The sequence below is a fragment of the Dermacentor albipictus genome, chromosome 8 (genome assembly GCF_038994185.2).
Source record: "Dermacentor albipictus isolate Rhodes 1998 colony chromosome 8, USDA_Dalb.pri_finalv2, whole genome shotgun sequence".
Lineage (NCBI taxonomy): Eukaryota > Metazoa > Arthropoda > Arachnida > Ixodida > Ixodidae > Dermacentor > Dermacentor albipictus.
Window position 1 is genome coordinate 77,510,691 of NC_091828.1, and position 23,310 is coordinate 77,534,000.

Sequence of the window (23,310 nt, forward strand, 5' to 3'; positions counted from 1 at the left end):
AAAATTGCTGAGTCCCCGTGCAACGGTTTAGCATATTTCTACTGCTGTTTCGTTTGGCTAAATGGCATTAGTTCACCGTAGGCATTGCAGTCATTTATAGCTTCAGCAAGACATTATTCGTTTGTAAGGTACATTTGCTGCCTTTAGCATGAGGTGAGAAGTGTCTTGAACATTTTCGAAGATTACTTGACAGAATTGCCGTGGTATAACTGCTTTTTGACGACCCAATCACGCCATTGGGAACTTATATCCGAACCACCAACGTAATCGCACGTATAGTAAGCCTTAACTGTCAAGATTTACGTTAACCAAATCGGCTCCTAAACCCGCTTCACCAAGTTTCACTAATCGATCTCACATATCCACCAAAGCGCACTTGCGTTCTGAAAACTTGATCCGTGATTATCACACCTCAATGCACTTTCTTTTCTCTATACAAAGACATTGAAGAACGATGTGAATACACATCTACGTACTGTTCGACCTTAAGCCTGCAACAGAAAAAGAAATTGCTAGTGGAAGACATACAAGCCAACACATTGGCTAGCCTTTCGTGCTAGACAAGGAGGAAATGTTATAAACCACTTGACTTGCTTTCTAGCAAATATATGACATTTAAACCAGGTGACATCTCGCAAGCCTCATAAACATTACGTTCCAAAAGTTCGAAAAATACTTCAAGATAACGTTTTTTTCTGAAGAAACTTTAGAATTTCGTATCGTTGTTTATCTGCATGAGTCAAGAAATCACAAAGTTCACAATTTTTCAATGCGGCATACATATATGCTTCACAACAATCTACGCCGAATCGCGCTTGCATCTTGAGAATGAGAAACGAATAGTTACGACTGAATTTCTGGTCCTCCAGAAAATTTCTAAGTTTCTTGCACTGCTGCCTTTCTGAAGCGTATAACTGTCTTCGCATAGTTTGTTGGACGTCTAGTGTAGAGCGCAATCAACGGATGTTTGTACCCTTAATGATGCCATAATATATTCTGCCCACTCGTACACTTGAAAAAGCAAGCGTGTAACTATCATCATTAGCCTATCTTTACCTCCACTTCATCGAAGGAGACGACTCCCAGAGATATCCAGTTACTCTAAGCTGATCCGAAGTTCCGCCTGCTAATTACCTAAATTCTTCGCCCTACCGAACTTTTTTGCCCTCCTCGACGTTGTAACCATTATGTAGGTACCCGCCCTGTAACTCTCATGGCCCACCGGTTATCTCCCCTACGCATGAGATGGCCTGCACAGCTGCATTTTTGAAAGAAATACTTCTTCGCGAGAAACGGCGGGTTTTGTGACTGGACGCGGCAGCCTGGCTGTTCTCTTGCCGAATAAGCCAACCAACCTCAGCGGAGCACGCGCGCTGCACACGGCGCTGGGTTTCTTTCACCACAACAAGATGGCACTCGCCTGTGCACACCACGGCAGTGGTGGGGCCTGCAATCTTCGGGAAAGAAAAAGAAAGAACCAGAAAGCTTGCCTGAGCGTTTCCACAGCTGCGTGATAAAGAGGGAGCAAATATCTGTTAAAGTGAAAATCGATTCGGAATGCGCCATTAACGTATGCTCGCGCTGCCTCTGACGCCACGATGTGTTGAAGCCGACCGTCCTACTCGCTAGTTGTCAGCAACTCAGCTTAACGAAAGGCTTGGCCTAATTTGTGTGGCCCCGCACTTGTGCGTGTGTATATATATGCGTGTTTTCATACACTCGTGTTTCGACTCTCTATGCACTCATAGAAAGCTCGCTATATGTATATTCCAACTCGATGGATATGCTTCATTGTTCTTCTTTTCCTGACGTCAACTACAATGTCGGCGATCATGGTTTTCTCTCTGAACCCCGCTCTCCTCCAATCTCTTAATGGTACACCTAACATTCTCGTTTTTTAATCGATATTGCAGCAGTCTCTACCTTCTTCTCAAGCTTATGTGATAATATTTGCTAAGAAACCATGACATCACTTTTAGAAATTGTGAGGGACAGATATTGGTCGATTTGAAAGGAAAATATCAACCCTCAATAATGAATACCTTCTCCCGGAAGTGTCGCAAGAGGAAGTAAATTGGAAAAACCCTAGTAGAGAAACAAAATATTAAATAGATTTATTTCTCCGTGTCCACCACCGCAAACTGAGTGCCCTCAGTTTGGAGCGAAAAAGTGCAAAATTGTTGAAGAGGAAACAGGCTAATCTACACACAGGAATGGTAACAGCAGACGAGCTCAGGGTCATGCTCCGAAACAAATGTGCACCTTTAGAACAGGAAACTGTAAATAACGTAAAGGCAGTGAATGAAATGGAAACTACGCTGATATCACAAGCAGCAAGTTATGTGTGACATAAGATGCCAAGGCGGAAAGTAGTTATGGACGCCAAAGTAGGAAAACGCCCAGTAAAGAAACTAGAAAGCATGAAAGTGTGTGAAAATGCCTAATAAAGAAACTACAAGGCATGAAAGTGTCTAAATCAAGAGATGAGACCGAACTTGCTGAACCGCCAAAGTTGATATACAAAAAGAATGAAATTAATGTTCAAAATTGGAAGGCTTCAAAGATTAAGGAACAAATAAAAAATGAATGATGAAATAAAACCGTGAAAAGAGAACATGACATAGGACTGGGCAGGATGTATGCAGCGAAATATAAGCAGTGTAATGCTATGAGCAATTTTGAGGATATATAAAAGCAGAGGCCATAGAAGTTTCTTACACTGACCTGTATATTTCCCAAAACAACCACGCAGCCTTCATATGGAACTAGTGAAAAGGATACAAAGGCTCCTTCAATAACTAAAAACGCCGTTAGAAGGTCCTGGCAAGAGATGTTCCGGGGAGAACCGGTAGGAGCAAAAGTAACTGTCGATATACTCAGACTAGGCGTTTAGTCACAAAAACTTTGCGGTTCTTTATACAAAATGTCACAAGAATTGAGAAGTACCAAAAGTTGGAAGAATGCGAACATTCTTCTAATCCTTAGGCAGAGAGACAGTAAAACATTGAAGGATTATAGGCTCATTCGTTTGCGTTCAGTACTGTGTCAAATATTTACCAAGGTAATTTCAAATAGAATCAGAACAAGGCTTCACTTCAAGGACCCAAGAAAACAGGCTGATATATCCCCAACCCGCGTGTCCCAGCTAACGTTAGCAAATGTATTCAAAGAAGAAAAAGATTTGGAAATTGCGGAGAAATATACGAATTTAACACGTACGAAGGGTCGGTTCATCAGCGGTCTCACAACACAACAATGAAGATGTTAAAATCGGTAATTGCATTGTAATTTTAGATGCGTAAGCACTTCTATGTCTACCCAACGAGAATCATGTCCTTCACGTAAAACAATGAATGGCTCATACTCCCGTAAGCGGTGACTGATACGCACGTAAGGAAAGGGCTACAAGCGCTCGGCAAAGTGAAATGAAAAGGTAGATATTCATTGAGATAGCCCATGTAACACATAGAACCGCATATGTTTCAATAAATAAAAAGCTCAAAACAAGTATCCGAACCACCGTTAAAGCATCACATATGCCCTTCAGCAAATGTAATAATATTTTTGCAAGAGCTTCGCTAAATTAACCTTAATTCACCTTAACACCCATGGTCATGGGTTTTACTCCCACCAGAAGTCAAGGGTTGGAGTGTCTTAACTCTATCATAAATTACTGTGGCTATTTAACATCACCTGAATTAACACCAATGGTGGCAGGTTCAAGTGCCGCAATAAACTCCATCCTAATTAAATGTGCCTTATCATGTTCGCTATCGAACGTTAATAAGCGAATGTTCAATAAGGTTGATAACGACCTAAGAGGGCTGGTAAAGTTTTATAGTAGTCGGATCAAGTTGCGTAACATGCATAATGACACCGGGCTGCGTGGGGATGAGCAAGTGGTCCATTTCTTATGCATACTTAGGTAACCCGTAGAGGAGTTTCTGTGTAACTTTTTTAGCGTTCTTTCCTTGATAAACTTGGCTAGCATTAGCTGGGACTCCGTATACATTGCTTTCATAGACACTGAAGAGGCGTTTCACTCAGTAGAGATACTTAGCAGTCATGGAGGCATTGTGTAATAAAGGCGTACATGAATCATACGGGAATACTTGAAAAATATCTAATAATACTCGAAAATCGTTTTGGTTGACGCATTTTTTTGTCATTTCATACTCCATCTATTGTAGTGCCTAAAAACTTAAATGTTAGTTTGTGCTCATTTATGCCTTGTTTTATGTGATTTATGTGATTTTACTAGCCGATTTTCACAGCTTCAAAGCAATACATTTCAGAAGGGAGGTTGTCAGTAACGGCTCTCTTGAAGCTTGTGGCATCAGAATTGGCGGCTATTGAGCCCCGAGGGCGATTTCACTTGTTAGTTCTTCTAAAAATGTATGACCCCAAGGTATCCGATATATCAATCTTCGAATCGTTCGTTCTAGTCCAGAAGTTTCCTTCATACAAAACTTCTTACATGCAACCTCTACAGATAATTACCAGACATTGCCGTTTCGAAGTCATATGTTGGTGGCAGCTTTCATTTAATATTTGTCGCACGTTTCTCCCCCAGCAGTGGTATTAAAATTTTTTTTCTATGAAAAGGAGACGCAGCTGCTTCCTATGCTGTTTCTTGTCGCACGTCTATGTGTGTTTATTTAATAAGTTGTAAGCGCGCATTGTACGAATAGAAGTTCTACTGCAGATATTATTCTTTTTATAGAGCTATAAATGAAGCTAATTATGGCCGTACATAGTATGTAGACAGCTGCAGGTATCTGCCATAATAGATTGATTGAATAAATGATTTCTTTGATGGGGTAGGCCCAAGTGCCGTCCCATCAAGACAAATATTAAATAAACAATTCAAACATACAACCATGACTGTCCGCCTAGTGTCTGCACCAAAGGCTTCTTCTACATGAAACTGTACCAAAATTATAATATTTTCAGTAGTTGTATCCTGATGACGTTCGCTTCCAATTCAGTGTTGTAAAAGATTCATGTCTGCATTACCGAGGTGCCATAAGAAGGAACACAAAAAGATTCTCTAACCGTATGTCACCATGAATTGTAATGGAATATTTAAGGATATTCTGTCTCCAAAGGAAAGATTGTAATTCTCCTCTGCTCATAACAAATTAATGGTGCAGCCAAAGATGGAACAGCATCTCACTGCGCTTTTACCAGCTTTGCAGTAGGGAGGACAGTGACCTAACAACGATTATTCTGAAAACAAAAAAAACGTCATTGCTTTAGTACTTTAAATCGGGATGTGCGCAGAGGGGGCAACGTTCCCGCAGCAGCCACTTTCGTTTCGTCATTTGGAAACCACCGGTGCCAACTGAGGGTGCCATCACCAATGCATTTGGTTCTATTCAATAGCTACTTATGTAGTAACCATGCGTAGGGTCCCAGCTCATTGCGCATTTTGTTTTGAAATCAATTTGTTCTGACTTGCGCGGCTTATTTTCATTCAACAATTTTATTACTTTTGAGTAGCGTCTCTGTTTTATCAGGGACGGGGGTCTTTATTTTCTCTTTCTTATGAGTGAGGCTGGTACATTATATTAAGGGCAGGATATGGTAGGCGGTGTGCCCTGGGGAGCTGCGTGCAGCCGGCGTTGAATAGGGGCGACTGTGTCTTGAGTTTCTGTCTCAGGCTAGCAAGCTGTATTACCTTTAATCTCAATGATTATCTGTAGTTGTACAATCATTTATGTTTATAAAGAGAAAATCAGTCATCCACCCATTTGTAGCAATTGCTACAAAAGAAACCCATGCGGGTTCCTCGAAAGAAAGCATCGCAGTTGGAAGAAAATTCGTCCTGGACAGGGACTCAAACTGGGGACCGCCGCCTTTCCGGTGTGGTCCTCGGTTCCAATCATTCTCTCCACCATGAAGGTTTCTGCAGAGCTATTACGCGAAACTTTTGCCTGTGCTTCGAGTTGCTGGTATAAACAAAGTCGACGAGAAGCGCCGGCTTCAATTCTGTGAGAGCTCATCGCGTATAATAGTAATATTGGAGATACAGGGAATTAATAGCAGCCCCTGTGCCTATGAACTTGAACAGAAACGACTCGAACCGCATTTTTCTATCAAACATTTTGTGAGTAATATTAAGTAACGACTCTGAACGCTTTCAGATATGGGATGAAAATAAATTATTGTAATGACGCAGACCTGTGATTGCCACCCCTTAATAAAGCAAGTACTATTATGCGTAATGTACCGCTTATGGGGGAAAACGAAATGTATAGGAGTAATAGGTTACGACCATGCGCTTGTCGGTGATGTATAAAATTTTATTCAGCAGATGGTTGCTGTCGTTCTATTATGAGAGGCCTTCCTTAGTCCAGGAAGTCTTGTCGCCAAGCCGTCTTTCTCGCCCCGCCTACCACTTGCTCTCGTCAACCGGGTAATTTCTCATTACGGGGGAATTACTCCGTCTACCACTTGCTCTCGTCAACCGGGTAATTTCTCATCATCTGTTAATCCCACTGTTCGATATTAGGTGGGGAGTTGTGGAGTAACGGTATGGCCTGTTGGTATTCCCACATCATATATGACAGTATAGAGGGTGCTTTGCTGCACTTGCCTTGTATAGTCTGATTGTGTAGGGAACCTCACATCAGGAGTGTTCAGTATGGATGTGTTTTAGTATTAAGTTGCCTGAGCATAACTATTTATTCTCCTCTAAGGCTGAGGTGTGTTAACTAGGATGGCCAGCAGTCTAGGCTGTATTGACTTGCGATATCTGCACTTATTAAAAAGCGGTTCCAACCGGTTTCGATGACAAAACCCTGACTTCTTTCTTTTATCGATGCCTGGCCAGTCGAGATATGTCATACACTGGTAGGTTTTCCAGATAATAAGGGATATACCTTTGCTGCGTACCATCTAACTTCAATCAGTACATTTTGATAATGTAGTAAGTGATAATGCAAGAATATTTTTAACTTTGTATATTGTCTTTTCAAGGACGAAGCAATTTGAACTGTAAAATCTCGCAAAATACTGCTTGTTTGACGCAATACAAGATGAAAAATAACTATTAACACGTTTCTGTTATAAATTGATACATATATTGCCCAAGCCACCACACTAGCAGTACACTGCTAGATAAGCATCACTGGGCGCTATAACGTAAAGCTATTCCAAACTTTTCTGTGCCAATTCTGCAAGCAGCTCTCTCTGATTGGCGAAAAAGAGTCGGCTCACTTGAACTTCGCCTGTCGCTCACGTGACGTCACAAAAACCATGAAAACTGCCCATTTGACATGATATGCGAACACTTATTATGGATAATTGGACTAAACGAAAGCAAAGTACATATTTATTTTTTGACGCGTTTTCGCCATTAGCCCTTTCCGATTGGTCGAGCGTTTTGTTGCTGGGCTCCGATTGTCTGTCACGCGAAATGATTGAGACGCGAAATCTCAATGCGTCAAACTGACGTGTACGCATAGAGGCTCCTTACGATGCCGAAGAAAACTCAATTTTTTTGTGAATAGCCGATCAATGCCCCGTTTCAAAAGAAACAGATGATGGCTGCTCAGAAATCGCTCTGGCACTGGCAAGTCGGAGCTACCGGGGAACATGGATTTATTTGGGTATAATAAATATTTTGCGCGGCAGTAGAACATCAACGAGCCTTTTCGGCACATGTGCGGCATTGCTATGCCAACTATTCTTTGTTGGGGATCCCTTTTAGCGGCACTTTTAACGTTATCTTGCTCGCCGCTGGGATTTTCAACCAGACACCACAAGCTAAGTAAAGGGTAGTGGGCCAAACGCCGACGCCGGCACCACCCTTCTCATCCAGTCATCTGCTTTCCCTCGGCTAGCTCGGTCTCACCGAGGCCCTCCCTACTTGAGCGTGCTCTTCTCCTTGTGTCAGCCATTTAAATCAGAAAAAAGTTCTCAATGTAGGCGATGTTATTCTCTTTGAAAGCAAATAGAGTTACCCCCTAAAGCGCGGACTGCGTTTCATTATGCTTTCCAAACAACGCTGTTGATTACAGCCCAATGTTTGCGTCGGTGGTACGTAAATTTGACGCGAGGAGATTGGAATAAAAGCAGACTGAAATAGTTTTATGTTATAGGGCCCACTGAAACTTAATCATGTCCTCAAGTATGCCTAACCAAAACACAGTACGTCAACGCCTGTGGTTTCTACGATTTACTTTAATATCACTTTAGGAGGTAGACTTCTGAAAATGGTTTTCCTGGAAAGCATACAATAATTTTCCATAATCGCACATGGTGATTCTTAGCAGTGTTTACTACAACTAACAAAACACGGCTCACAATGACTAGTCACCCTAAAGAATGCCTCCAACCATTAGACCCTTACTCCATTACTCTCGCCTACGTGAGCTCACTTTAGTGAAAATTGTGCCTGTATGTATTACGATCTACTGTAAATGTCGTAATGGAATGAATACAGCAATGCTTCAGTTTACCACGCACCCCGCTTTTGTGTCTGAAATGATCTGGCTTGCACAGTTCCTCGTGCTCTGACTGTCGAATCAAGAGTGCAGTTGCGTTTATTTTTCCGCAGACCATGACAATAACTGGAAACATTATTATGGTAAAGTAGAAACTGAGCCATTACCTAAGGAAGCAGGAGATTAACGTTTTCGAAAATACAAAATGCGATGGTTTCATTAGTAAATGACACTTTTTATTAGACACACAACTTGGCTAATAACACCCAAGGCCAGAGCATAAAATGCATAATGAAACGAATTTATTGGAAAACGTTTTTAATTTCCGAAATGATCCCTCATTCCGAAATTCTCAATGTAACCAAAACGTGGCACAATGCTCCGCCTTCTTCGCCTACGCCTTTTAGGCGATCTGCATTTTGTGGTTTTTGTACCAGCTATACAAGTTCCGTAAACGCATATACCCCATCGGCATATTCTGGAAGAGTTTCGTCCCGGTTCTTCAGCGCTGTTGACGAGCTGCAGTTTAAGAGGTGAAAAAAGTGGTGGATAAAGAAATGTGGTGGTACATTTAGCAGAGAAGTTCTGTATTATATATTATATTGCACCATAATGCCATGTTCTGCGTGTCCCACCCAGGGTTGTTTAGAGAATCCAATTGAATCAACACATTATTGCCGGTAAGTACACATGTACTCAAGGTCCAAAAAAGGCGCAAAACAATGTATATTTTCCTTCCTTTTGATCTACTACCTTTTTATAGAAATTTTACAACAACTGTAATGGTTTTCAACACTTCACTTCTGTTGAAAATGTTCTTCTTTATTTTAAGTTTGGCAATATTCCAACCGACCCCTGCTTTTATGCAGAGCTTGTTTGTCCGTTTATGAACATTAGACGTGTAAAACCTATGTGTTATATTGCGCGGTCGCAAGTGTTAATCTATTTCGTCTCCATTGATCCTAACTGCGAGAAGTACGTTGTGATGGAAGTAAAAAAATGAGGCTTGTTACGTTTGTCACGTTTTATATGCTTTGTGTTGGAAGGTAATTACTGATATTATAGAGCATAATAATGGCGGTAACGGACTACACAAGAATACCAGCGCTATCAACGTGGTATACTGAATATTTGCTTCTGCCATGTGGCATGAAGTACGATACAATGCAGTTTTTACATATTTGGTAACTTCACGGCCAATTCATCTTCTTGTTTCTGCGGCACTTGATGCAGTACTCCAATCGGATCAGCGGGAGAAGGCGAAGAAGTGGCTCAACAAGAGAAGCAGGAGAACTACGAAAATGAACAAGCCCTAGTATATGGCTGAAGAGGTATTGTTTCGTCGAAACTTTTCACCTAACAAATATTTTTGGTTCCTCGGTGTGTATAGCGTTGATAGCTGGAAAAGCAGGTGTAGAATAATTGATGTAAAGTGCCCAACAATGCTGGACACAAAGTCAGAAAGGAAAAGAACGAGGGCAGACCTAAAAGCGAGCTTATTGTAAAAAATATCTTAGAAACCCGTTAAAAATCTCACGAAGGGTGTGCTGTTATGTCATAGTTACAAATAAACCGATGTAGGCAGACATCAGTAAGATTGAGTTTTGTGTTGCACTTTAGGACGTATAGAAGCAGAAGGGTGATTGAAATAAACGCCTCAAGGTCTACTCTTCTGTGTAGAAAAAACAGTGAACGTAATGGTAAATCAGTCTGCCAAACCCCTGAAGCTTGAGTAAAGGCCATGAAAGTGGAACATTGATATCCTCCCGTCTTGTATACTATACAAGGAAAACGCATACGGTTTCTGAGAAGGAGTGCTTCGCGTTTCAAGAAAGATATGTATTGGCCCGGGAGAGTCAGAAACGCTTACTTCTCGGAAACCCGTATGGCTTCCTTTGTAGCCTTGTGTCATAGAATAGTCGGAAGTCATTTTTAGCTTGAATGTCGGCTTAATGGTAAAATTTCACCGACAAATATACGATACTCCCTAATGGGAATGCTGAGCATAGCTGTATAGGTGTTTTAATTTCCGGATATAACGTGGCAAACAATTTGATTCTGAAGGACAGGGTGCTCCCTCTGGCAGCGATGAGCCACAGCTCGGGCCGCTCGTTAAGCAGCAGCGGCAGACGAAGCTGTTCCACCAGTTGCGTCTCTCATTGTTGACAAAGAAAGCGTCAACACGGGAACGCGTCATTCGCGCGAAGCGCATTCTCTAGCGGCAGTGGCGCCGCATGCGAAGCAACGCAAGGGCACTGGTTCCAAAGCCCACGCCGGCCATTTGGTTCCACTCTCGCGGCAGGCTTGGTCACCGCCAGCACTCCACTTTTCCCCTCACCCTTTCGCCATACCCTCCTCCACTTTCCTCCTCACTAATAGGCTGCAGCCTCCTCTCCGCTTCGCTCTTGCCGTCACTTCGCTCTTGCCGCTTTTTCCCCCTTCCCCGACGGTGTCACTAGCACTATCACTAGCGGTGTCACTAGCATATATCACTAGCACCGACGGTGGCGAAGCGTTCCGTCGCTATATAGATTCAGTGCTAAGCGCATTAGCGTCGACAGTTATAGTGAGATAGATTCTCTCGCATTTTTTTTTATTCGTGCGCCAAACCTTAGCCTGTCATTTCTCCGTCTCGGAAATGGGCATTTGGCAATTTATGAAAAGTATTTGTTCTTGAGCAAGAAGAGATTGATGGAACCGATGATTATTAGTTATCACTATTCATTGATCAATATACAGTAGTGGCTAAGTGGGCATTTTTAAGCCGGAAGAAATTGCAGCAAAGCAAGGGCACATCTCACGATGAGTGTAGACGTTCATGCTATTCGCATTCAAGCAGTGCAGCGACCCACTGTGTTGCTGAAGACAGAAATATTTAGATCAGTACTCGTCGTTGTGACACTTCTGCTACATCAGCTATATGCGAGACACACTACCTCCGCTGGTGGCCTACTTAACTATGATAGTTGCTCGCCAGGACCAGACATGAAAATTACGGCGTGGCGACTACTGTATGGTGACGACGAAATGACGAAGGTGTTGTCACCAGGATGGCATGATGGCAGTGGTAGGACGGGTCTGAATTTATGACGATATTATAGTTATGCCAGCGTTAGGATGACGACATGGAGACAATAGAATAACAGCGTCTGTACGGCTGCGTGCAGCGACGACAATAGAACGACAAAGAAGTAATAACCCCAATGGAACTACGAAGGTGGTGTGATGATGACGGCATTACAGCTAAGTTATAACGATGATACAGCCACTACAGCATGACGTTGACGAAGTTAGCACAGTTGAATGACGGCTATTGTATGACCATGATGGCGGGAAAATGACTGCTGTGAAATAAATTATGTGGTTTCGCATGCTAAAATTACGATCTGATAATGAGGGGTGCCGCAGTGTGGGACTCCGGAATATTTTTGTTCATGTAGGGTTTTTTAATGTTTTAACGTGCACCCACTGCACATAACATGGGCGTTTTTCGATTTCACTCCATCAATATGCGACCGCCGTGGCCGGGAGTTAATGTAGTGACTTCGTCGTTAGCAGAGTAAGGCCAAAGCCACTAAGCAACCAGGCAGATAAATAATTTATGGCGACGATGGCGTGCCGGCGCAGAAAAGCGGGTGTAGCATGTGAAATCAGCATGATGCAATCACTACGATGGTATCATGAGAACGGCGTGACAACAAATGCATCACCACGACTGCATCACGACAACGTAAAGGCGTCTATGGCATGACAACTGCTGTATACTCACTCTTTTAGTGAAGAAAGCATGATTATGATGGAATGAGGACGAAGAAATGCGCCAATGGAAAACGAACCCGGCATGATAAAGACGCCATGGCGACATTGGGATGACGTTTCTGAAACCATCATGATCGTAAAACGACAGCATCAGGATGATGGAATCGTTGCAGTGGGATTGGTGATGAGGCCAGAAGGATCACGATGCAACGACCACGGCTGCATCATGACGACGAGAACATACTTAGTGGCACAATTTGGTAGACACTTTGGGTCATGTGGCTGGCCTGAGAGGGTAGACTGATAAACCGCAAATGCATGAATTATTCAAAGAATAAAAATTGTAGTACCATTCATGGTTGTAATGACCCCAATGAGCGCGTTCTCGCTGACAAGGAGAGAGATCACCGAGTACCAATGAAAATTTTATGCGGGCCTTGAACACTTAGAAATCAGAATATTTCAAACTTGTCAGTTTTCTCTGAATAAATGCTTAATGACAGCCTGCAATACTTCACGCAAGAACATCGTATGCTTGAGAAAGAATAAGCATTATTCGTGAAATTTTCATGAATGCGTGAATAGCTAAGCGGCAGGAAGACCGCCAGAGCTGCTGTTCTCTGATGCAAACACATATTACAAGAAAGACTATCGCGAGAGAAGAATTTGCAGCTTCAGGCTGTCTCACCCTAATGTTGACAGTTTTGTTCGATAAGCGTCTGTGCACGCATTTGCAATGCCAGTGGCTTTCCTAAAATTGATTAGGTTTACTATTTTAGTTTAAATGAAGTCATTCAACAAGACCCACATTCTCTGACGTAGATTATGATCGCCTTGTGAAAAAATAATTCCTAATAGTGCTAATGCGTTTATTCCTAATAACATCTGCTGCATGAACCATGCTGTGTTCATATCGATACCGCTTTTCTTCTCAACTTCTCAATCAGGCACTTTATCATTTTAATTCTTAGTTAGAGCGACGGCTTATCTTACCTGAAGGCAAGGAATGGTGTTGGGGACAATATAGGCTTGGCCAGGACACAAAGCAAAGCAATTAGATAAGTACTGAAATAAAACAGAAAATAAAGGTTTATTGCACGAACAGCTTTTTACCGCCACCTAGCAAGAAATGCTGGCAATATTTTCTTAGTTGTGGCATGAACAAATCTTGATGCCTTAAAGCATGCTCACTACATACCAACTTCTTTTTTGCCTGGAAAACTCTCTATACGCAGCCAGTCCGGTCAGTGAATGTTCCTGTAACATAACCATTCGCATCTTTCATTCATGTTGGAATTGTCTTCACTTCAACTTGCTCTAAGAGGACAAACATCCTAGCAAGCACCTATATAAAACACAAGTGATGTGACATGTCACGTATGCTAGATGTCTTTGTTGAAGACTCTAATTACTGAATCATTTATTTATTTGTTCGTTTATCCAAAACAATGTACCTGATAGGCTTAACCAGTCGTAGCTCCCCTTCTTACTAAAGCTGAGTTTGTCGCGACAATAAAAAAACATACTGTGATGGTGCTTAATGTTCAGCGATATGATATGTTATTGGTGTAACGTGAATGTTTCAATTCCATAATTCAGTTCAACTATAAACACAGTACCATAAAAACTGCGAAAATATAGCAGTACAATGAAAACGGTTTATTAGACTGGAGGCGACCATCTGGCGAAACGATTAGCAACCACATAATACTGATGATAAGCTGACGTGTACTAATCCCTCGAACACGGAAGGGCTTATTTACCAAATTGAGAAATCCTAAAGTACACACAAGGAAGAACTACATATTCTTTCTGAATTGCTTTAGTCTCACATACATACATTACGTAAATTTTTCAGACCGAATCAATCTGTCGGTTATCTGTAGCGCCGATATCATTGAATCAAAAGAGGTTAGGTAAGAAAACGCTGTTCCGTTTTTCGACTTGCAAGGTTTTGCGCACTTCACTTTGGCTGGAAATCTAACATTCCTGTAATGCTGTACTTTCACCTGTATGGGCTATAATCTCTCGACAGTCAGTGGAAATCGCTCACTACCAGTACAATAAAGAGAACATTTAAAATGGAAAGGAAAACACTGATCACAGAAACAAACATATTCAACAAAAGCAACTAGTACTGCCCAGTAAGCATACATATAATATTCGGCCCATTGAATAATCGCAACGATCTCATGAATCTAGGTTAAGACTACATATTAGGAAAATATTGCAACTATTTATTCTAGAAAACAAGAAATTGTGTATTTTTTCGGGACCTAAACTGCCAACTAGAGCGCTGAGCATTAAACTATGCACGTAAATCGTATTGGGCATTACCAACGCGACACCCTGGAACTATAAGCCACTTTGTCGATCTTCGTCAGTGTCTGAGGGTAAATGTACTTTGTGTAAATGAGGCTCTGAAATATTCCGCTTCTGGCATACATGGTTACTCGGCGAGTAACTGCTCAGGCATATTACCATTTCATTCAAAATTTCCTGCACAAAGACAACCAATCTATAGTGGCGCCACAATGATGAAACAAATATCTATGGCACAAAAACCCATTTCGACTGCCCACGCAAAACCTTTAAACAGTGTACAAAAGGAATTGTCAAATAGGGTCCCCACATCCATTTTATTCTGTGCAATCTCAATCCCTAGTGTGAAATACGACACCTGATACTTTGTATTCCGGCGCCACCTCATTCTCACATTTTCCCTCCTGAGTGGATTTTACTACGCTCGCAGAGAGGCCAGTGTTCGCTTACATTTGGTTCGGCACATTCTCTTCATAATGTCACGGTTATGTTTAGCTCACTGTGATATTTCCAAGAAAGTAGTTCTTTCGGTTCTGATTTGAAGCCGTACTTAGCATACAAATCGGCTGGATTTATTAGACTGACAACCGAAATACATGCGCCTATAACTTGCGTTATTTTGTGCTTCCGCATTTGCCTCCATATTGTCTGAAATTCTGAGTAGTGTAGGAAGCAACAAATTTCTTTTGTGATCTCCTCGTTTGCTCTCTCTGTTTGTGAAGGGGCTGTTGAAAACTTGCTCGAGAACAAATTCATGAAATGGGGCCCCTCGAAACAATTTTATTTATTAGGTGTACTAGAGCTTCCAAAATAGTTCAAGTCATAGAACTTCTCATGCAGATTTAAAATATGTTATTAGTTTCGTGTAGCTGCTTTATGTTCCGGGTTAAGCTCTGTACAACAGCAGAGTATAATTAGGTTTGCAGGTACTTGTGTATAAATTTTTAACAGAAAGCGTCGCGCATTAGCTCATTTAGCTCGCTGTAGACTGCTGAATGCCGATATAGGCCTAAACGACATGTACAATCACTGGAACTATTCAAAACAATTAGTGCACTTTATCAATTTTTTTCCCTATGCAATGAAATGTAACTTTTACTTTTGCAGCTACCGGTGAGAGCTATTGCAACAAAAATAGTTATCAGCATTCTACGTATCTTTAAGAATACGTATGCTTAATTTCGTTGTCTAGGACAATTATAAGTCCACAAGGTTATGACGCGATAGCCAGAAAATTTGTTATATGCACTTACCTTCGTTTCGCATAGTTACTCTAGCTGTACAGGTACTTTTGATAGATATCGAAGCTAAATAAGCTAGGCACAGTACATTCTGCAGAAACTAATTGCACAAAAAAGTGTCAGCAAAGATCACTATATTTTGCACTTTTATAGGACGTAACTCAAGAAATGTAGCAGCTAGACAAAAACTAAGGACATATTAGAAGTTTGCTTGAATAACTCTCTGTTTGGCGGAATTTTCAAACCTCTAGCACAAATAATTAAAAAAGCAAATTTTCGAGTAGAACCTTTCCTTAACTGTATAGGTTAGGCCGAATAATTTACTTTGTTCATATTTCTGTTAATACTCTCAAATATTGTGGGTAGTATAGCTGGTATGTGAGGTCATTTGGCAATATTCGCTATTCGTTTACTGTCACTTTCTGGAAAAGCTCTCTTCTTTCTCAACTGCTCCATAGCTTTATGAGTTGTTTCAAAGCTCATATCGCTACCTGTCTCGCTAAAATGACAACTGCCACTTCAGTAAACAAATATGCAGCAAGTGGAAAAACAAATATTTTAGGAAGGCAACTCTGGTGGAGGACGATTTTTCCCTTCGGTGGTGGGGCTTGGCGCTGGTGCCCTAATTTCCATTCATGATTACACTGTGCAGTGCGATTAGACGAAGACGGGTAAACAAGATGGTTGACAGCCAGGGCTCCGCGTGTGCTGTCTTCCTTTTTCTTACTTCATCTAGTCACACTATACGTTTTAATCTCTTCAGTCCCGGATCAAGTTGAACTGTTAAAACATCTGCCAACTTGACATATATTTTTGTCAAGGTCTCGCACACTGCGTTATAAGCGAATCAAGGTATAACATGATGCTTCATGCATTTGGTACGTGGAGAGCCATCATGAATAGAGAGTAAATAAATACATATTTACTGTGCAGGCTGTTGTGCTGTCTTTCTTCAGAATCGTTTAAGTCCTTTGCGCAATGTACATGCAGATGCTACGTTCGACTGCAAGGATTAAGAGACAGAAAAAAAACAAAGTATTGATTCACATTCCCTGACGACAAGGCTCATGCTGAATGACCCTTCAAAATTATAGTAGATTCAGCAAAGTAGACCTCTGTTGCCACACACTACAGTCCTAAGTGAAATTAAGCTACTTTGAAAGAACAAAGGGCCCAATTTACCCCAAGCCCAATGTCTGTGGTTAGTTCCTTTCCCCCACTGTACAGAAATGGGAAAAATGAAGTCGCGTACACAAATGTGTAGACATTCACTGAAGGAGCTGATCATGACTATGAGCCAACTTGCTCAGCAATCTGCATTGCGAAACCTTCAAGCCCTTCAAGCATTGTTCTGGTTGAACACCTGCCTGTGACAATTCTGGCTTTCTTGAAAAAGCCCCCACCACACCGCCCCCCCCCCAGAAAAAAACTGCTTAGAATAGCTGAACAATTGAACTTGCTTTCATTTATTCAAACCTACTTTAATAAACAATCATTGGAACCCTCCGCTTTCCTACATATTATGTTCCAAAAATAAGCCTTTGGGAGCGAAAAACATATTAGTTTTTCTAATAAACAATAATCAGAAAAAAAGCAGGCCTAAATTTCTAATCAAACCCGCCCACTATTCAGCATGTTGTGTTCCCAAAAATGACTGGTGATATTTGTTTGATGCATTCTTTATTAATCTATAGTAGGCTAAGAGCCGCAGACATGCATGAGGGGGGTGGTTAGAAAACAACAACAAATAACAAAATTACCGTGAATGATAGTCGCGAATAAACTAGAGTGGTGTGTATTACTTTACAATGGACAGGGAAGGACCCGTGTAAATATTTTTAACAATCCCTACTAATGTATCTATGACTGGCCTTTTATATTTGTTATCAAAGAAATCAAGCTCACTTTCCGGAACAGTGACTATGTCGATACATTATTTTTGGCAATAATCTAAGTGAACCAGTGGTCCTGCTTCTTGCTAACTTCGTTTTTATGTATCTAGTCAACATACCATATTCTCTGCGGCGTGGCGTACTTGTGCCTATTGGCAGAAAATGAAACTTGTTGTTTGTCAACATTTCTTTTGGTAAGCATATGTAAACATAAAAAATGTGGATTCCTCTCCAACGTACCCGCTATGAAGTTTTCTAAATCATTTGAACATCATAGGCATAGGCGACGCTTATGTCAATGAAAAGTTCATGTTCCGGCCTCGAGTGATAATATCTGTCGAAACAGTTTTCAAAAATTTTTCTAGGTATCGTTACTCCTGCATTGAGCAAGTTTAACAAACAAAAAAATTATCAGGTAGCACTTTCGAAGGGACAAAAAACACGTACATTATTGCGGTGATGGCATACTAACATATAGGGTCATTTGAATCCAAATGCAAAAAAATTGATTTGATGTAACTGCCACAAGAAATCTGCACTTAAGAAGAAAAGAACAAAGTCCCATTAGGTAAAAACTTCCAAACGATTTGGCAAGGTACCATTTCATCAAATGCAGAAAGACTGCCTCACTTAGAAAGATATCCTCTGGAATGTTGTTTGACATTATATATACATGTATATGACTACAAAGAACAATTCATAGATAGCGAATCGGCCAATCATGTTCTCTCTTTGCTCGGTTTTTGTCGCTTTCGTCCCGCCACAACCCGGCATAAATGTATATCCAGCATAATTCTTAAGTATAACTTAACAAAATGAGCGTAAAAATATAGATGGAGGTGTGAAATGGCTATGAATGGTAGAAACACGAATGCCTGACGAGGGAGCTCCTTGCCAAAACACTGACTCGAACATTTGCCACTGCTTTTTGAAACTTTGTTCAGCAGAAGCACTGCTTTTCACTCAGCGAGCACAACGCAACAGTTGGTATGAGCAATAGGGCACATTCTATTTGCACCTGGATTTGTACCGAAGAGTTCCCAATTTGTACAAGGTTGGCTCCAGTCGGATGACGGCGAAAATGCATTCTGCTGGCCGAGAGCTATCGAGGAGATAAAGAACACCCTGCCGCATACTCGGCGCGAGTCACGATATATTGTGCTGACTTCAAGCGAGTTCACCCAACACGCTTGAAATCAGCACAATGCCACTGCCCAAACACGCCATTACGTGCATTTTTTTTTCATATTTCGCGGGCTTTCTTTGCAACCAGGAATAAGGACTACGTGAGACGCATCCTAAAGGAAACAACTCTATTGGTTGTTTCTAAAGGTTCTCTACAAATTGGCGCATCATACTTGGGGTCCTGAATCAATCATTGAAAGATTAAACTTAATTAAACTGAATTAATTCGTGAGTTATTGGGAAAACTAAAATTGTCTGAGATACTATAGGCTATTGTGAACAGTATGCATTTGGTCCGAATCGTTGCCGACGTGCCTTTCTTTTCTAAACTTTAAACCTCAACGAGATGGTCCACCGCATAGAGCAAGGTCTCACATTTCGCGCCTGCGTAGAAGGATCCTCTCTTGGGGTTGGAAATCGAACGGAGGCATGGACAGTGAAGGACAGAATGACCAGTTACTCTGATACCCCAAAATTTTATCAGTACTCCAGGCGTGTTTATCTACCCGCTAACCCCAAGCTCGACACGGATCAAGCGGTGGACGAGGCAGTTTCAAACCAGGACCTTCCCCGACCCCGTCAATCTCAGCAGGATATATCCAGAAATCTATTCGGACGATAACTGCCAACTATGCGACAGGGCTCACGCATCTCTTAGCAACATTCTCTGGGAATATGAGGTTACATGCAGATAAAATGCAGTTTTCCCGCATGAAGCTCCAACGCGATGGATGGCCCCGTTGTGCATCTCAAACCTTCAAGATCAACTATGGGCCATCCAGCCAGCCCGTGAGGCGGCGAGCAGACAGGATTTCCGGACCTCCTCGGGAGCAGCCTATACCCAGGCCCCTAATTTGCCCGATTTTCATTAAAGTTGTTAGCACTACCACCACCACCAAATTATGTGGGACACCCTGTATACCACTTGGTCAACGCTCGGCGTGATAGTTTATCTCCTGGAAACCATGTCTTTGATGCCAAATTGGGTCAGTGGGTACATGCCAACAGGTGTGTGCCGCTCTTCAATAAACGTCTTTGACGCAAACTTCAGTAACTAGCTATGTGTCACTGGAAATCTGCCGCTCCACAATGAGAGAAAAGATCCCTTAATTTTCACCGATGCTGAGCCGAATCGAACCCACGTCACGAGGGTTCCTCACTGGCAGCAACCCGGTCCATTATCAGACTGTGTCACAAATACATTGGGTGTGCGCCACTTTCGGTGAACACCGTTCCCGCCAAGAATTTACCAAGCGGCTCCGTGAACGCATTGGTATTTATCGTTCTTAAATGAATCTGTGGCCAACTTGGGTGACCATGTGCCACTGACTCTGCAGCAAGCGAAGGAACAATTCGCAGCTCTCGCATGTGCCTGCGCGCACCGTTTCTCGTCGCGGAGGCCACACGCGCACTTCTCGGGAATGCAACTAGATGGCGCAGCTTATCCAGGCAGAACGGCGCAAGAAAGCAGCGCGGTTGCCACGTGACACATTTCCCAGTGTTCTCACGCACCGGCGCGCCACGCATTATGGAGGCCACGCGCATGCTTCGTGGCGGTGGCCCTAGATGGCGCCGAGCGTTCTTGGGGAAGCGCGAATGAGGACTCCTGCTGTAATACATGCCTCATAGATAGCTCGTTTCATTGGTGGCACTACATTGTGTCGCTATATTTATTCAATACTACACCTACTACCATACAATCTTACTTGGCATTCTTACGAAAATTTAGGAAGATATTAAGTAAAGTACAATGTTTTCTGAATTGTTGCCACCACGTCATAGTTTGTCCACTAATGCACACGCTTTATACATCCATTCTGACTATTTACATTTTTATTCCCTACGTGGAAATCACCCAAAATTAGACATGCTTTGAAACTTTTTTGCCTGTAGATATATGACGAAAACCAGTTCTTCCGAGCCCGTCAAATGATAGAAATAATATTTGTCCAACCTTTGAAACAGGTTCTGCAGTTCTTGCATTCAACCTTCTTCATTATATTTAGAATGACTAGTAGAACTCGCATTGGAAATGTATTTGAATATATATAATAGTTTATACTTACCACTTGAAATGGCTGTCGTGAAGTTGGTGCTCGTTTCTGTCGTGAAGTTGGTGTTCGTTTCTGTTAAATACAAAACAAGATATACTGAGCTTAAAAGCGCAATAGTGCATGGCCTATAGGAATTACAGATTTTTAAAGTTTTAAGACATTTTTGCTAAACAACAATTTTGCCTTTCGTAAAGGAGGAATGAAGGAGTAACTTTATTGAAAGGGGTTGGGATGAAACGTTGTGAGCTCAATGGGTCGGTCCCCAAGCCCACGATTCCATTGGCTACTGCCACCTGCCTGACGCGATCCAAAAGCGCAAACTGCACCTCTGGGTCAGAGCTGCGAGTTGTGCCTCCCATTCCTCCAAATTATTCGATAATTGAAATTTACCTAAAGGTATTTAAATTTGGTGGTCAATTTTGGCAGCCCCACGAAATGTGATATAGCGATGGCGAGCCGCCACACCACGGACAGGTGTGCCCACACAGCGTTGGAAAATTTTTGTGTAATCTTTGTAGGCTTGGAAGGACCTGCGTTTGAATCCTGCGGAGGTCTACGGCATCTTCCCATTCTAATGATTTGGGGGGGGGGGGGAGGCTGTATTTTTGTCGCGTGCCACGATGGTGAGCAAGAACTTCGCAATGGGCCATTCGGAATAGGTGGTTGTCTTCCTCGATTGACTCCTCTTGGAATGTTTGGGGAGATTGACAGCGCTGTCGAGGCTCTTCTCGGTTCGCGACTCCTCGAGCAAAAGCCTCCGCACTCTCATTTCCCTCCAGGCCTGTGTATCCCGGACACCAAATCAACTTGTATTCGTTTGTCAGTGCCCCTCCTAGCAAATTTTTAACTTTTATGGAGATGCGGCGGTTCACATTTTATATTCAGAGAAGTGGCTGAAAGAACTGCTCAACAACTTTGCATTGGGTACTGTGATGCTTTCAATTATTCTAGAAATATTATTTTGAAATAGCATTCCTCACTGTTGGGTGATACCCAAAAGCATTTTTAGCCTTCAGTACTGTGATATCTCAACAATAATGGGCTTCTGCATTTTATAATATTTAGATTGGTATCTATTATTCAGGTTATCTTGGTGTCGAAATGTAATCTGTATTGCCAAAACGCATATATTTTGTGACCTCCCTAAATTTTCACCCTGAATGATTCCTACAGCGTCGGCAAGCTGCAGAGTCTGTCATTACAGAAGGTGAGCCCACCCATGCCATCGCAAGCCAATTACGCGGACTGTAACCAGCAGACAACATAGTGTTATTGCCTTTTACTCAATGCAGAGTTGGGTGAGTAGAAGCTTCATTTGTCATTTTTAAATCTACAGGCATTATGCAGCGTCAGTATTTACAAACTGCAGCAGTTACAAACTGCAAGATGGCTGCTTGAAATGGTCGCCCTCAGTACAAACAAAGTCAAGGATGGTACGAGTACTTCAAGGACGATATTACGGTAGTAAAGTTGAAATTCAAAGTGTGTGTAATTGGGCTCGCTGGTTCATTCCGGAACATGAAGGTAACAGCGCTTAAAGCTGGACTAAAACAAAATCAGCGTGTTCGGTTGATTTATTATTGTCCTGTTTTTAGCCCTGATAACTTCATATTCCGAAATAAAAAAAATGACTTGCCATCGCAGCGCTGCTAAAATGGATATCCAGCTAAGTGGTTCCACCTGATGATGGGTGTATGGAATCTTTTATAACTTTAGAGTAAAAGTTATGATAATATTCGTTTAGTGGTCACTGGGGTTCCTCAGGAACCGTAACACTGCTTGGCATACCCACAGCACTGCTGCAACGCGCGTGCCTAAAAAAGCTGCAATTGGGGTGGTTGAGCCAACATGAGAACTATGGGAAGTACACGGATTTGCGTAAACTTCGTCTTCTGTCTTCAAACGGCTTCGCGATTTGCTAAACTCGTCATTTTCAAGACAGTACTGCGTAAAAAATAAATAAATAAATAAATACATTTTATTAAAAATGTTCGACACAAAACACAAAACAGCAAGTGCAGAAGCCCAATATTGAAGACATTACGCCATGGACGCATGCATCGAGAAGCAGCATAGAATATGTGGTTCCGATGCTCTTTTTGTTTGTTTTTATTGAAACCAATGCTGTTCTCTATGTTGCATGCGGGATTACAAATATTGTATGCACTTTTCGCAGTTCTTTGCTGAGTGCTTTAACCCTGCTTCACCTTCGGCGCGGCTCAGCCCGGTATTGCACTACTTCCGGGATCGGTCAACATTTGTGATAACGGACGCTCACCCAAAAAATGCCAATTATTTAGAGGCTTTCCTTCCCGTACATGTCTGCCATGGGCTTTGCATTAGCAAACAATGTCTCTTCTTTATAGAATGCTGCAGTGCACCAGCTGTAGCCGTTTTTACAAAGCTG

At 42.0% G+C, this 23,310-nt stretch overlaps 1 protein-coding gene and 1 long non-coding RNA gene across 3 annotated transcripts in view; both read left to right on the forward strand.

Annotated features, from left to right (window-relative positions):
- The window catches only part of LOC139048821 (uncharacterized), a 244,821-nt gene extending 235,099 nt beyond the window's left edge, over positions 1 to 9,722 (forward strand). The window contains exon 3 of the long non-coding RNA XR_011507970.1: positions 9,684 to 9,722. This is a non-coding gene — a long non-coding RNA (uncharacterized lncRNA). The remainder of the gene's footprint in view (positions 1 to 9,683) is intronic.
- The window catches only part of LOC135921181 (2-Hydroxyacid oxidase 1-like), a 94,527-nt gene continuing 80,933 nt past the window's right edge, over positions 9,717 to 23,310 (forward strand). The window contains exons 1-2 of one of the 2 annotated variants that reach the window (XM_070523626.1): positions 9,747 to 9,781; positions 22,077 to 22,201. The gene's annotated coding sequence lies outside the window, so the exon portion shown is untranslated. Of the gene's footprint in view, positions 9,782 to 22,076; positions 22,202 to 23,310 lie in introns of both variants that reach the window. The other variant, XM_070523627.1, reaches the window with a different exon arrangement.